The 17,508-nt window shown below is 34.5% G+C and overlaps 1 protein-coding gene across 4 annotated transcripts in view; it reads left to right on the top strand.

The window, feature by feature from the left end:
- Positions 1-17,508, top strand: part of VPS54 (VPS54 subunit of GARP complex) — a 121,218-nt gene that overhangs the window by 17,893 nt on the left and 85,817 nt on the right. The window lies entirely within an intron of this gene.

Genomic DNA, 17,508 nt, shown 5'->3' with positions numbered 1-17,508 from the left:
CTTTCGAAGAATTAAAATGTTTGGAGTGTTTTTATTTTTAATTGGTCCTGTTTCTGACTTACCAAACCCCAGGGCAATCTTAATAGTAAATGCTTACAAGGCAGGTGATATTATGATAGTATACTGAGAAGTGTGTTATTGTGAAAATTGCAGATTTTGATGGATATTCAGGTTGACTTTTATAAATCTATAGAGAATTCTGATTGGAAAAGTACTTTGAGAGCCTTAATCATTTCTAAGCATTTATAATAGAACAGAAGGAATGATGGGATTTGTTTGATTTTACTTATATTGTGTTAGAATCTGATTTCCTAGCAATAGTAGTTACTTGATGGTTCATAGTGATCATCATTGTTCATGATAGGTTTGGTTAAAATGATCAATATGTGCAGATTTTGATTTGAGGGATTAGATGTTTGCAGTTTAATGTGATTTGGTTATTTTTTAAATTATGCTCTGGTAACTTCAGAATTATTACATTACCAGGACAGACATTATAGTCTGAGAATCACTTTTAAAAGAAATTAACAATGTTTTAATGATTTTCTTGATAAAGAATGTATCACAACAAAACTATAAACTGTGTCCATGTTTTCTTGTTGTTGACTCTACTTATATACAGGGTCTGGTGGAAGTAATGCCAGCTTGAGTGTGGTTGGTAGGGTAGTAATATGGATGTAATAACTTACAGTTTTAATTCAAACATTTCACCTAAAATGTCATATGGGGTGCTTGAGTGTGATATTGTTATGTGACTGAATTACACGATTATGATTTTTGTAATAAAAGATTACAAAAATAAAACAAAAAAAGGGTCATTATTTGTGCTGGACCCCCGTATTTTGTTCTTGTGGAGGTATTGTTACTGTAGCATTTGGTTTTCTGAAATGTTTTTCATAGCTTCTAAATCATTCTAAATCATAGCAACACTTACTAGGAAAATATGATTAAATTTGCATTTTTTTTGAAAAGTTAAAATTTATTTTTGGACAGGTATGGTTTTAACTTTAATTTTTTTCCTTTTTTTATTGAATTTGTTGGGATAACTCTGGTTAACAAAATTATTCAGGCTTCAGGTGCGTAATGCTACAGCATATCATCTATACACGGTATTGTATGTTCACCACCCCAAGTCTAGTCTCAGTCCCTCACCATTTATCCCTTTATACGCTCCTCTACCTTCTCTCCTCTCCTCCCTACCCCACCCCTCAGCAATCACCACATTGTTGTCTGTGTCCATGAGTTTTTTCTCTTTTCTTTTTTCTTTTTGTTCACTCCCTTACCTATCCACCAACAGCTTTCAGGGTATTCTGAATAGGTATTAAGTTTTTCATAATTTGGGGACTAAAATAAAATCTTACAACTCATGAAATGGCAAAATTTGCAGAATTGATTCTTAATCACAGTTTCCTGTCAATAAAGATTGATAAAGTTATTTTCCTGCTTTTAGCTTTTTACAAACAACTTTATTGAGGAAAAGTACACTCATTTAAAGTGTAAAATCAGTGAAGTTTACTGTATTTACAAAGTTGTACAACCATCACCATAATCAATTTTAGAATATTTTCATCTCCACCAAAAGAAAATTGCTCATTAGTAGTTACTCCATTTTCCTACTTCACTTCAGACCTAGGCAACCACTGATCTACTTTTCATCTCAGTATTTGCCTGTGTGGTTCATTCATATAAATGGTATCAGCTCAATAGTTTGAAAAGTTTTTGTTTTAAAATCAATTTACATGTTTAAAATATTGAGTCAGAATAAGCAACTGATCATTGATATTAAGCGATGCATTAAACACCTGACATACTTTTTAATTGTATTCAGTATAGGTTAAGATAACGGGTGCAGAAAGAAAAAAAGCATGAATGGCTCCAGTGATCTTAAGAGGTGGCCTGGTCAACTGGGAGTCAATAATAAGTAAAAGCTGAAAGAGTATTTTTGTCAATAAATAAAAGCTGGGAGTATTAGGATACTATGGTAGGAAAAGACCTTAAAGGTCTTCAGTTATTTCCTGCTTGCTGCACGAAGCTTAAGTCTCTAAGATGCATGGTTCAAGAACCACAGTGTGGCCAATGAAAGGCAAGAAATGGGGATTTGTCCATTAGAATTGTTTAGGTTCTCTTATGCATGTATACATGTATGCATGTACATACTGTATTTGACATTTTACTAGCAGAGGAGGGAGAAAACTGGACATTTCCCCAGTGGGGAAGGACTAATGTTTCCACACATTAGTGAAATTCATGTTACAAAATCCTCTAAAAATGCTTAAATCTAAAGAGGATGGCGTGTGTAATGTTATTTAGTCTGTTTGTACTATTACCATCTTATTTTTAAAAATCTGAATTTTAAAAACAATTAATTTTAAAAAATTATAATTAACAGGGCTGGTTGGAGGCCTCCTTTTTCAAAGACCCAGGGCTCTAACATCTAACCAATGGTTCTCAAGCAGGGGTGATTTTTACCTCCAAGGGACTTTTGGCAGTGTCTGGAAACATTTTTCATTATCACACATGAAGAGGGGGGTGTTGCTTTTGGCATCTAGCCAAGGGATGGTGCTAAACATTCTACAGTGAACAGGATATATCCTACCCCTTACCCCTGACCTCCAAAAACAAAGAATTAAAGAACTTTCTGACCCAAAATAGTATTGTTCTATACTATAGTATAGAACAATAGTTCAGTAGTATTGTTCTAAACCTATAGTTTTCATGATTGTGGTAAGTGCCTGAGCTAGTGGGACAAGATTCTCAATGGACACAGGTGGGTCAGATTAACTCTTTAGGTTCTCTAGCAACTTTCTTTGTAGGGGCAGGCAGTTGAGAGAAAAGTAAAAGGAAATCTATGACACAATGCAGATACTCTTTAGTCTGTTTTGTTGTCTTTAAATCTGAAGAAAAATTTTTTCTTTTATTTATTTATTTATTTAAATTGAAATTATTGAGGTGACATTGGTTAATAAAATTATATGGGTTTCAGGTGCACAATTCTATACTATATCACCTGTATATTGTATTGTGTGTTTACCACCCCAAGTCATCTCTTTCCATCACTGTTCATCCTCCATACCCTCTTCTACCTCCCCCGAAGAAGAAAAATTTTTTCCCTGAAAATTGCATCCTTATTTTACTGCAAATTGGAACTATTAAGTTTTGAATTGTTCGTTACTGGTATATAGGGTTTTTGAAATTGGAAATAGATGGAGTGTAGTACTAGTTTGCTTATAAGTGATTTTATTTTTCATGATAATGTCAACAGTCAAGAAAAAGAGAAGTGGGAGGTGGGTTTGGCTGACGGGGGAGTGGTGAGGGGTAAATGCAGACAACTGTAATTGAACAACAATAAAATAATTCTAAAAACTCTACTTTTGAGACTCTAAAAGAAGAGAAGAAAAAGAGAAGTCGGCTAAGTGTTTTAATTAATTAATAGTGTGTTAATTAATGTCCAAAGATTTTCAAAGTTTATACATGACTGTCATCTTTTTTTTTTCTTACAAGGCCCAGTTTTGATTCTTTAATTTGTTTTTAACAAATCAGTTTGGTGATAAAAGATTGATCATTGGGATCACTTTTGCTATTTACTTGCCTTATGACTTTAGATAAATTATTCAATCTTTGTGAGCCTCAGTTTTCTCTTCTATAAAACAATAATGATAATTCCTGTATTATAAGGTTATTGTGAGAATTAAATGAGGTAATTGTGTTAGGATGCTGTATCAGCTATGAAATACTTTGTGAGTTAGTTAATATACCTGAAACAATTGTTATATCAATTATACCTCAATTTAAAAAAGAGTTAGTTACTTGTTTCAGAAGAATCAAATCATCTCCCCTCAATGGGAGATAGAAGGTACCAAAGGCAGTAATATAAATAGCAAGGTTGAGAACAAGGTAGGGAGGCTGACTGCTGACAGCCTCTCTAAGAAGAGGGAAATTCTTAAAATATATGGATAACAAACTAGCAAAATAACTAGTAGTATTACCATAATTAGAAGCTTTTTAGCACAGGGGCAAACTGACTTCCTTCAGTAGCTTCTGAGAGTATACTATTACAGAACAGTATAAAACTGATTATTAAAATGGTGAAATCAATTTATGAAGAAAAGGTTACCTTGTTTTCAAAATATGTTATTTGAAAAGTCATGAAAACACATGATTAATTTCAGAATTAAATTTTGCAGAAGTTACTTATTATACAAAAAGTTTTAGCCTTTTTTGAGAGTAAGCTACAGTTACCTGGATTAATTCCCTTGTTGGGAATAATTCTTTGTCTTCATTTACTATTCATGCCTCCTTTATATTTGAAGAGTTTTTATACCATTGGTGATTATTCTTCAAATGTGAAAATTTACCTGAAGAAACAAGGGTTTTAAACCTACCCACTATTTATAAAATCTATCTTTCTAGATTTTTTTTTGTTATTTTTCAACATCTTTTTACACACACAGAGACACTTCGATTCTTTTTGACATGTCCAGTGTCCATAGTTTGTTCTGTAGCATTTAAAGTTGAATTAACTAAAATACATAAAATGAATGGGGAAAAATCTCTTATAGTTTTGTTAACTGGTTAGCTTTCACAGTCCTATAAAAGTAAGACGTCAGGTAAACAGTTGAAACTATTTAGTGAGATTTTTCTGGGGGTAGCAGGAGGGTAGAATATTTTGAGACAGTATTCAGAGTAAGTCATGTGGTGGTATTGGTAGATGTTTTTTGTTTTTTGTTTTAAAATGGTAAACTTAGAAAATTCAATTTTAGAAAGTGGGGGATGTTTTCAGGGCAAAAAAAAAGTGCCGCCAATGCTCTGGCCGTGTGGCTGAGTTGGTTGGAGCTTTGTTCTGTACACGAGGGCACACACATACCTAGGCTGTGGGTTCAGTTCCCAGTTAGGGCGAGTATACGAGGCAACTGAATGATGTTTCTCTTTCCTCCTTCCTCTCTCTCTAAAAATCAGTGCACATATTCTGGTGAGGATTTTTTGTAAAGCCACCAATTTGGAGCATTTTATATTCAAATAATTGGTATTTTGACTGAAAGGAAGTTCAGAGGGTGGGTGTTGTATGTATGAATATTGTGATGATGCATGATATTTTATGATGTTCCTTCCCTATTAAGTGAATAAAATACATTTGGAAATCAAAATATGTCAAGAAAGTTTATGCCTTGTTTTTTCCTTTCAATTTGACTAAACTGAGGGGTAGATTGGGCACAGGTTGTAAAGTTTTTAGACTTGATATATACCACTATCAAAGAATACTTAAAGAGAGTGACCTAATCAGATCTGAGTTTTAGAAAGATGATTCTGAAGATGAGTGAGGTTAAGATAGGACCAAAGAAGGATTTTTGGTAGGAGACTCTCACCATAATCTAATCTGCAAATAAAGCCCCGAATTAGGGCAATGGCAGTTGGAATGGGGAACAAGACATGGATTTGTAATGAATTTTGAAGATAGAATCCATTGGACAGTCCAACTTGCTATAGAAATGGAAGAATGTAGAGAGGTTAGGGAGCCTAGAGGCTCTAGGGTTTCCAGCTTGGGAAACTACATAAATTGGTGTTGCCATTCACTGAGTTAGAGAAGGAAAAAGTTTTTGGCAGGTGAAAGGGTAAAGGTGGTAGATGAGTTTCAGTTTTGGATGTATTGAATCTTGGGTATCTTGTGAGATTTGAAGGATGTCTAGGAGTCAGTTATAAATTTGGGTGTGGGACAATGAAAAGAGATTAGAACTGCAGAAGTATCTGAAATCTATGTAATATTCTCAATCTCCTCTACCATTATCTAAGTTTGAGTTCAGGCTACACTCATCTCTCACATAAATTATTGCAAGTTTGCTGTCTGGTATCTTTGATTCTTAGATTTCTCTAACCCATTCTCTTTAGAAAGATCAGTGATCTTTCTAAAGGGCAATTATTTCTGTGACTTTTATTTTTAAGATGAAATCCCTGTTCCTTTAACAAATTTATAAATTCATTTGTTATTTTCTCAACTTATCTCTCTAGCCTAATGATTCTTCACAGCTCCTTCTTCTTCCCAAATATATAACTTTGTCAGAAATAATGATTTGACTTGTAGTTTCTGGCAATAGGCTCTCTCATCCCTCTAAGCCTTTGCACACACTGTTTCTTATTCCTGGAGTGTTCTTGTCATGCTCTTCCTCCCCTCCACTTGTCTGTCCCATTTCTACTTATCTTCAGTTCTTGGTAAACTTTCATTAGTTTATTATTATTATTGTTGAAAAACTTTAAACCCACAGAAAAATCAAAAGGAAAGTAGAGTGAAGACCTACACACTCATACACACACACACACACACACACACACACACACACACGTTGCCAAACCTGAAAACAGGTTGTAAATATCATGGTACTTCACCCCTAAATACATAAGTATGCATCTTCCAACTACAGGGACATTTTCTTACACAACCACAATACCACATGGCATCTAAGAATAACAACAGTTGATCAGCAATGTTATTCAACATATAGTCCATGCTTACATTTCCTCATTTATCCCTAAATTCTTTATAGCTCCCTCCACTGCCCTCCTCCCACAAAACTTATACAAGATTCAATCAAGGTTTGTATGTTTGGGTTGGAATGTTTCTTACTCTTCCTCAATCTGGACTAGTTCCCATTACCTCCCTCTCTTCTTTGGTATATCTTTTGAAAAGTAAAGGCATTTGTCCTCAAGTATATTCCATATTCTGAATTAGTCTGTTTCTTCATGATTAGATTCTGGTCAAATATTTCTGGCAAGAATATCCCACAGATGATATGTGTACCTACCATTTTATCACCTCAGTAGCATATAAGTCTGTTCCCCTGTTGGTGTCTTTTCAGTTTGGTCACTTGGTAAGGTGGGAACTGATAGATCTGTTAACTGTTTAATTAAATAATCATAGGATGGTATTTTTTGGCTATGTAAATATCCTATTCCTAACAACCTTTTAAACCAGTTGTTGTAGCATCCATTAATAATTCTTGCTTGAGTCATTCATTGTACTGGATGATTACAAATGGTGAGTTTATAATTTTTTTATTCTGTCTACATTTATTATTTTCATTGACTTTTGATGACAGTGAGGTCAAGTTAGATGAAGACTGAATATAAGCAATTGAATTTAAAAATCAGGTATTCTTTACCTTTTTCAGAGCCAGGTGAGTATTGGAGATAGAAGAGATGCTAAGGAGGTAGACCAAAGAGAGAATAAAAGTTTATCAGTAAAGGGGAGGGAGATAAGAAGTAGTGGCTGGAGGAGATAAGATTGAGCAAAGAACTTTAATTTACTACTTGAACTTGGTTTTGATGGGCCAGTGAGATAGAAGATTGGGGTTAGGGAGTAATTAATAAAACAAGGTCTCAGATGAAGTGGGAAGAAGTGAGATCAAGAACAGCTAGCTGGTTGGGGAATTAACCCTGGAAGAGAGTAGACACACTCTATCTCAGATAGTTAGGAGTTGTGCGTAGGACAGTTAGGAGTTGTATGTAGGTGAGAATTGGGTATATCTGGATCTGCAGGGAAGTCATCTCTGAGGACTTTATTTGGGGAGGCATATAAAGTAAAAAGTTTATTTTTTAAGCATGGGCTTGATGAAGTTATGCTAGGGGGCATGAGAGTGCTGAAAGTTTGGTATAAGTACTGTGGGCTCTGGGAAAGACAAGTGTTTTACAATAAATAAGTCAAAGTACTGCTGAGCAGGGCTTCATCTGAGATTGGAACTTACAAATTTATATTTTTCATGTTTTACATAAGCTTTCTCTGGCAGTGTTCTGCAAGCCAGAAACAATGCAAAGACATTGTATTGAAGATAGATGAGGGAGGAGATAATTGAAGATATAAGGGAGACTGTAGAAATAATTGACCACTGGATCCAAGCTAAGTAGAGAAGCTAGTAAGGCACACCTGGGCTAAGAGACCCAAATAGTGGGGAGGCAGGAGCGTAGATTACTCAGTGATTACTTAAAATGCTAATTTGTTGGTTTGTGATTATAGTAATAGTGAACTTTATAGTGATTTACTTTATGCCTTATATAAGATTTAATATTTAATATTTTCCCTTCTGAAAATAAATTTAAACATTTAATATTTTCGTTTCTGAACCACTTCCTGAAACTCATTGAAGATGAGTTTCTAGCTTTTTGCTTTATTTTCTATAAAAATAAAACTCCTTGAAAGCATTGTCTTTTTTGTTACTTAATATTTATAGAGTAATATTTGTTTAGATTATTTGAAGACCCCTCTAGGGGACCTAGGTATAAAATATATTTTATTGACCAAGATAGACTGTTAATGCTAGATTATTTCTACTCTGAGAAGAAACAAAGCAGGGATAACCCAAAATAGTGGATAACCTAGCCCTGGCTGGGGTGGCTCAGTTGGTTGGAGCATTGTCCTGTAAACTGAAAAGTTACAGGTTCCATTCCTGGTCAGGGCACATGCCTGGGTTGCAGATTCTCAGCCTGTTGATGTTTCTCTCCTTTCTTTCCCTCCCTTTTCTCTGTAAAGTCAATAAGCATGTCCTTCAGGGTGAGGATAAAATAAAAAGTAGATAATCCAATTCTTATTTTTGTTCTTATGAATATATTAATATACAATTTCTTGTAGTAACTATTTTCATGGTAGGGTCAGTTATACTGATTTTATTTTAAATTTAATCTTTTGGTAGGCATTTTAAGGTGTCTAATGGTTTCAATATTTAAGATCTATGTATCCTCCAATTACTGCAAATGAGCTATTTTAGGATTTATTTGCTAATCTTTGACTGAGACATGAAAAAAAGAATACCAATGTTCTAATCTGATTCAGTTTGACAAAAATGTCATAAGTAAAATAGTAATATCAATGTCAGAAAGTAGTAAAATAAAGCATCCAAGTTACATTTGGTTTTCATTGAATTTTTTACATGCCAGAGACAGATTTTTATCACAGTACAATTTTATTAACCAGTTCTAGGCCTGTGACTCTTAATTTTAGTGGCTGCTCTATTAATGTTATTTTAGTGTTTTAAGTCTGATGACTGCTTGAGGAAAAAAAACATTGCTTTTATTTTGACTAATACCTAGATTTAAAACTTCTACATATATTGTTTTAAGGGTATTTATGAAAATTTATTTCTGATAAAGATGTCACATATGAAATATTACTTATTTTGTAGCCATTTAAAATAATTTAAATTTAAAATTACAAGTAGTTATACTTTTTGTCCTTCTAGCAAAGATTATCTCTATCTTGTCACTAAATCAAAACAAATAGGGAACTTCAAGAAACAGGTATAAATAGGGAACTTCAAGAAACTTCAGAGTTTACTACAAGGCATAGATAGGGTCTCATAAATGTCATACTACAAGGCATAGATAGGGTCTCATAAATGTCAAATGAAAATGTAAGGAAAAGCAAATTTGATTAGTACAACTTTGTTCTTATTTTCTGGGTTCCTTTAGCTTCTTCCATACTCTTTTAATTCCACAATGACTAGACAAGTACTTATTTATATGACAGCCTTATAGGTTAGCATTTTTGAAAGCCCAGATATTTCTGTTTAAATTTTAGCTTCATAATTGCGATTATACAATAATGTATATAATACATGATTTAAAAATTATTTAAGATTTTATTTATTTATTTTTAGACAGAGTAGAAGAGAGGGAAAAAGGAGAGGGAGAGAAACATTCATGTGTGGTTGCCTCTTGCATGCCTCCACCTGGGGATCGGGCCTGCAACCCAGGCATGTGCCCTGACCAGCAGGACTTTGGTTCATAGGCTGGCACTCAATCTGCTGAGACACACCAGCCAGGGCAATTGAAAAAAATTTTAAAGTACTTTTAAAAATTGTGGTTAAACTAGATTCTTGTCCAGTGCTAAACCTTATACCTAAATAGTGTATGAGTTTATTGTTGTCACTATGCCAAATGAAAGAAGGTTAATTATACCACTGTCCAGAACTTGGCTCTTAAAATTCCAAAAGTGTTGTGGAAAGTGCTTCTTAGAATATGAGATATTCGAGATATTTAAATTCCTATGATTAAAAAAATAATCTCCATTGATTTCTATCAAATCAGTCCTTAATAGGACATTACAGTTTTGGGTTTTTTTTCCCTTGCATATATCAGTACTTCTAAATTTGGGGAATTCAAGTTTGCCATTTTTTGTTTGCTTTTTAAAAAAGTAGTATTAGTGTTGAATTTTTTTTTTACTAAAATCCATTATATAAAAAATGCTATCTCTGTTCAGCTCCAGTATAAAAATATTTTCTACTTTATCTGTATCTTCTCAAAATACAATTAGACATTATAAAAGTTCATTAATAAGTCAATTACTTAAAATTCAGAACACATTTCCTGTTGAGACTGCTAAAATGATGGTCCATAGTAGCATATTTATTCCACATTGTAGCTCAAGAATTAATCTCTTTGCTAAGAAAACACTGTGTATTAAATTCTACTGGTGAAAACGCATAGTGTCTCTCTACTTGAAGAACAATTTTAGCAGTACTAATTTAATAAAATTCTTTGAACCTAAAAAGAGAAAGTCTCAAAAATTTTGTATCACAATCAAATGTTATTTATTTATTCATTTTTCCCATCTGAGGATATGTTGACTGATATTTTAGAAAGAGAGAGAGAGAGAGAGAGAGACATTGATGTGAGAGAGAAATATCAATGTGAAACAGAGATACTGGTCGGTTGCTTCCTATAAGCGTCCCAACTGGGAAAGAACCTGCAACCTAGGTATGTGCCCTGACCAGGGATCAATCTGGCAGTCTTTTCGTGTACAGGACAATGCTCCAACCAACTGACCCACCTGGCCAGGGCTGCTGTCATTTGTTTTTAACATAAAACGGACATCAATGGTAATTATTTATTAGTGTAAATGTTTTTGGGTCAATAATTAATGTTTTAAGGAGAAAAAGAAGAGGAAAGCACTGGGTGCCTGAAATGTATGGGAAGCAGTAGCAAAGTAACTTAGTTTTCTTTTTCTTTTTAGAGGCAGTGTGGAATAGAGACAGAGGCGTGGAATTTAGAATCAGAAGATCTGAAGGCAAATACTATCTTCACAGTTAACTAAATGGTCTTGAAACCAATTACTGAAACCTGTACACTCATCCACATAATGACGATCATGGATCCATTCACCAATTCATTTAGAAATGTGTTTCTTACTAGATTGTTAGGAAGACCAACAAAATAAGCTGAATGAAAGCAAGCAGTTATGAACTGTATAAGTATTTAGTCAAATATTAGTGATGACATAAATCTTCTTACTGTCTTTCCATTGGTTCCCTCTCCCCTGCTGTCCTTTCTTCTTTAATGATAACATATTTTCTTTTTTTTATAATAAATTTTATTTAGTTACTTTTCAAGTACATTTTTTTATCTATTTCTCCCATCCCACCCCCCCGCCCTGTCTCCCCCCTCCGTCCAATTCCCCCCTCAGTCCTCATCCCTGTGTCTTTCATACTTGTTCCTCAATAATGATAACATATTTTCAATGCACTCTTGATCTTAGGACATTACAGCAGTTTTAGAACTCGTAGCAGGAGTGAGGCAATCCAGGTTTGCCCAAATCCCATCTGATTCCCCTCATTCCCCAAATAAGGGCATTAGGATGGAAGTCAACTGTCCTGCATTATCTTGCTCATTTTCTCACTGTTGCCTGAGAAAGTCCTCTCTTTCTCAAGTTGGGGCATAGCCTAAGGTGCCTCATAGTTCCTGGGTATGATTGATTAGTCTCTCTCTTTCTCTTTGCCTGTATTCCTGTGTATATTTAAAATTTTCCTCTCCCCCATTTCCTTTCTCCACCACCTTTTCTTGTTCCTTTTTAATTTCATCCTTTGGTTGGTTTCTTGCTGTTTGCCGACAAACGTGCTCAGATTTCCCATGGCCTAAAATAGTCTTGCTCGACTCTTAGTCTGTTTTCTTTCACCATCAAGAGATGTTGATCTTTTTGCCTTTATTACTTCATCACTTAGTTAACCACAAGTGGTATGGCTTCTGTCCCAATCACTGTCCTAAATGTGTTCTAATCCAGTATTTTTGAGGTTAGCAACTTCCTTGACTGCTTTCTCTGCAACATGTTGACACTACTGTTCACCCTTTCCTTCTGCACACTTTTCTTTTGGCTCCTGTAAGGGTGGTATTTCTGGTTGTTTTCTTTCTTCTCTCTTAAATGTATTTGCCCTACTGCAAGCTCTGAGTTTTCATTAGCCTGCTTTCCCCTCACTTTCTCCCTTTGTAATATTACTTTCCTGTGACTAAAATTATTTACTCTGTCAATCCTATAATGTAATTGAAACAGAGGCAGGTTTCCGTTTACTAAAATGAATTTTTTTCCCTAAAACAATTACAGTTGTTTTATAGCAATAATCTGCTTTTAAAGTAGTCAATTCTCCATTATTGAAGAAGGCTTTCAATTGGAGGCAGAAAGACCCTTTGTGGAAAGGATTCATATATTAGGTAGAAAGTTGAGCCAGATTAAGTCTCATCCAACTCAGAGATTTTAATTTTTATCTCATCCAGGCCATTCCCAAGGATTCAACTTTGACCGTTACTTAAATGTCTTCCAATGCATGATTTCCAGCCTCTCTTCCTCCTCATCCTTTTCTCCTACAAGCACGGTTTGTGTCATCAAAGTTGCTTCTGTTCTAGACCACCATTTTTCTATTTTTATCATAATTTTCTAGGACTCTGTACTTCTTGCCTTTTATTGGTATGGAGTTGAGGACCAGTGTCCTATGCTTGCCTACTTTTCTGATATTATATTATATTATATCTGCCCATATTAGTTTGCAGTCTCTTCTCCTCCTCTCTACCCTAAACTAGGGGCACTCAAGCAAAGAATACCAGTAGAGGAGGCTCAGGATCCTAATGCTGAAACTGATTTACAACTTTGTATGGGATAGTACCAGTATTAATACTTAAGATGTTTATAATAAGAAATAGTAGGGCCCTGGCTGGTGTAGCTCAGTGGATTGAGCGCGGGCCTGGGAACCAGACAATCGCAGTTCGATTCCCAGTCAGGGCACAGGCCTAGGTTGCAGACCAGTTTCCTGCAGGCCAGTTCTCAGCAGGGGACACACGAAAGGCAACCATACATTGATGCTTCTCTCCCTCTCTCCTTCCCTTCCCCTCAAAAGATAAATAAAAAAAAATAGTAGGAATTGCAATTATGTATTATGTGCCAAGTATTGTGTCATGAACTTATATAGGTTATGTAAGTTATATTTAATTTAAATCTTAAAAGATTCCTATGAGGAAGATACTGTTGTTGTCCCATTTTACATATGAGGAAACTGGGATTTAGAAGGGTTAAGAACATTGGAGAAGTAGCACAATAAGTCACTGAGATCTAACTCATTTTATGGCTAGTTGTCTTAACTATTATACTGTTTCACATGAAAGGTAAAGATCTAGAATTAAGTTTTAGAAAACCAGATGATATTATACAAATAGGCAATTAATGTATTTTTGATTTCGGTTTTAAGATTGTTTTGAATGTACATGATCCTGTATGAGACATTGTTAATGGGTTGTATGTGTTTACTTTTTCCATGATAGTCATTCATTTGTTCATTCATTCATTGAACATTCTTAAAGTTTACTGAGTGCTGACTCTGTGCTGGTTGTGGTATAGGAAGGTGAGTGAAACAAATACAAGTTTACTATAGAGTGGGGGAGACAGGAAATAAGCAGGTAAATAAACAATCAGTTATAATTTGAGAAAGTGCTACAGAGATCACACACTATAATGCTAGTGGTGAATAATAACAGGATATGTGTGTTGCACAAGGAAAAGATAAAGGAGAGGAGGAATTGCTTAGATACAGAGGTCAGGAAAGGCCACTAAGCAAAAATGTTAAATTTTTGTTGTGTACCTTTTTATATATTATATATAGCTATATGAATTCTGTTTTCTATCTCCTATTAAGTCTCTTGAAATAACAGGTACTGTTTTTTAATTTCCTCATTTTTTATTTCACCTCAACTTCTGCAGTCACACTTCTACCGCCACTATTGGACATGACATAGCTTTCTGATGTGAGTGGTCACTTCTTAATTGACAAATCTAAATGAGGTTATTTTTATTTATTATTTTATTTGCAGACTCTGAGCTGATACTTCTCTCCTATTTTCTCCCCACCTTCTAGGATCTTCCTTGCCTTTATCACAGTCTTTCTTTATATCTTTCTTTTCTGTCTTCAGAAATGTTAGAGTTGCCTTAGGTTCTGTACGTGGCCCTTCTTACTAATATTCTCCAAGAGTGATGTATTCAACTCCAGTGTCTTAAAGTCTGTAGTGACTCATCACAGTCTTAAGTGGTTTAAGTCCAAACTCCTTGGTAAGGTTCCACCCAGCTGAAGAAATATTCATTTTTTTAATCTGCAGAAGAAAGAAATGAACTTTTACTAATATTTACTATGAGAATTGATAACCAGCACCTTCAGTCAGTCCATATGTTCATTTATCAGATGGTCACGTTTTAAACAAATGAGCAAGCACACAAGATTAATAGTTGTATCTTTCACTTAGTTAATCTTTGTGATATAATTTACAGGAGTAGTTAATTGATTTATAGATTATATTATCTAGTTTTCACTAAATCACCTCTCACAAAATGTCCCATTAACTTAAAAGTTATTCTGTGGGGAAATCACATCTTGGATGAAAGATAATACTAATAATGGAACTATAAGTTAACAACAAAGTGCAGAGCTGACTTCTACTCCTCTTCTAATACAAGCTCTTCCGTAGCCATACATAACAACACTCAAAAGAGTTGTCAAATTTTAAGAATTGTTATGTTTTTTTAAAACAAAAGTCTTTCAAATTTGCTAATCTTTTCAGGGATGGCATGTGACTGACAATAATATTTAACCAAACAGACATTTACACACATACTGACACACTCAGACTCTCTTAATCTGTTCCTGAAGGGTGTTTTTCTTTTTAAAAAATGAGCAAGAAAATAGTTTATTTTCTAGAAACACTCAGGCGATGGTAAACATAGTTTGAAAATGGATGTTTGAAATATTCCATCATTATGTGATTTTGTTAAATGATGAACTCTTTAAAAACTCACAATGGAGTTTTCTAACTTGTTTTAAAAACCTCAAGACAGAGAGTTCAGAAAGTATAACCAGTGATGCAGTAATGCTGTTTCTTCCATTTGGTTCTACATACATTTGTGATATATCTTTTTTTTCTTTCTTGTAACAGGCATTAAAGCCAGGTATAAAAATAAAATTAGAGACAAGAATTTGAAGCACCATTTAATAAGATGTTAAATCACTATTTTTTTATCTTTGTCTGAGGAAATTTTTCTTTCATTGCTTTTAGAGAGTGAGGAAGTGAGAGACAGAGAGAGAGAGAGAGAGAGAGAGAAACACATTGGTGTATGGTTGCCATCTCGTATGTGCCCTGACCAGGGATCAAACCTGCAATGTGGGTATGTGCCCAGACTGGGAATTGAACCCATGACTTTTCCTTTTATTTATTTTTTAAAACATTTTTATTTATTTATTTATAGAGAGAGGGGAAGGGAAGGAGAAAGAGTGGGAGAGAAACATCAATGTGCGGTTGCCTCTCATGTGTCCCTTCTGGGAACTGGCCTGTAACCCAGGCATGTGACCTGACTGGGAATCAAACCAGCGACCCTTTGCTTCACAGGCTCGTGCTCAATCCATTGAGCTACACCAATGGGAGCGAACCCATGACTTTTTGGTCTATAGGACAACACTCCAACCAGCTCAGCCATACCAGTCAGGGCTAAATCAAGATTTTTAATAATAATGAAGCATCATTTTGCTATCAATTAAAAATAGAGTAAAAAGGTAATTTTGCCATTAATTAGTAAAATATAGATTAAAAGTCTTTTCTGTTTATCACATCTTTAAAAATTCAGCATAGTTTCATATTATACTTATTAATACAGTAGTACCCCATATAATTTATAAATGATTGCTTAAAATTTTTTAACTGATGGGATACAGGATAAAAAATTTGTAGACTGTTGATATAGACAGTATGCATCAAAGGCAGGATAGTTTTCTGTGGGTTATAGTAAAGATTCATAGTGAAGGTAGGTATAAGGCTAAAGCTGAACTTCTGCAGTTTAGCAATAACATTATGCCTGATTAACAAAGGGTCATGGTTAATTTTATGTGACACCTTGACCAGGCATGCCCACTATATATGGACCAGGAATGCCCATATAGTTGATAAAACATTTCTAGGTGTGTCTTTGAGGGTGTTTCTGGAAGAAATTAGCAATGATTTGGTAGACTGAGTTAAGAGATATACCCTCACCAATGTGGGCAGGCACCATCATTGTCATTCAGTCCTTTGAAGGGCTGAATAAATCAAAAAGGCAAAGAAGGGAGAATTCACTTTCTCTTCCTGAGCTGGGACATCTATCTTCTCTAGCCCTCATACATCAGATTGTTTGGAATCCTGAACTTAACACCAGTGGCACCCTGGTTCTCAGGCCTTTAGCCTTGGGCTAAATTATGAATTATACCATTGGCTTTCCTGGTTCTCCAGCTTGCAGAAAGCAGATAGCGGGACTTCTTGGCCTCCATAACTGCATGAAAGAATTTGTTTAGTAAATCTCCTCTTATATATTATATATCCTATTAGTTCCGTTTCTCTGGAGAGCCTGACTGATACATAAAAAAAATAATTAGCTCTTATAGGAGAACATTTAGAAAGTTAATTTTTTTTTGTCATTTGGAGCTAACCATTGTTAAGATTGTGGTATATGTCCCTGTGGAGTTGGCATTTTTTTTTGCCAGTATGCATGCTTATTTTAAATTAGGAAGTTGGGATCATATTGTACATAGTGTTTTGAAAACTGTTTCTACTTAACAATATATGTCAGACATTTTTATGTCATCAAGTATTCTTCAATCCTCTTAACAAATTTTCAAATAGTGATAAAATGCTTATAACATAAAATTTACCATCTAAATTGTTTTTAAGTATTCAGTTCAGTAGCATTAAGTATATTCACATTGTTGTGCCGCCAATCTCTAGATCTTTTTCATCTTGTAAAACTGAAACACTATACCCATTAAATAACTCCCTATTTTTTCTCCCCCCACCCTTGTCAGTCACCACTCTACTTTCTGTTTTTATGAATTTGACTATAAGCATACCTCATTTTACTGCCCTTTGCTTTATTGTGCTTTACAGATGTTGTGGTTTTTGTAAAGTGAAGGCAAGTCCCTCCATTATCAAAAGGATTTGACTTAACTTCATTGTAATATTTGCTTTATTTCAGTGGTCTGGAACTGAACCCATACTATTTCTGAGGCATGCCTGTACTTAAATAAAATACCTCATGTAAATTCAAGCATATGGTGTTTGTCTTTTTGTGATTAGCTTATTTCACTTATCACGATATCCTCAACATTCATCCATGTTGTAGCATATGTCAGAATTTCCTTTCAAGGCTTAATAATAATATTCCCTTGTGTGTATATACCACATTTGTTTATCCATTCA

The sequence above is a fragment of the Artibeus jamaicensis genome, unplaced genomic scaffold (assembly GCF_021234435.1).
Source record: "Artibeus jamaicensis isolate MK-2021 breed Jamaican fruit bat unplaced genomic scaffold, CSHL_Jam_final contig_3175, whole genome shotgun sequence".
Classification (NCBI taxonomy): Eukaryota; Metazoa; Chordata; class Mammalia; order Chiroptera; family Phyllostomidae; genus Artibeus; species Artibeus jamaicensis.
This window is presented reverse-complemented; position numbering and strand designations above follow the sequence as displayed.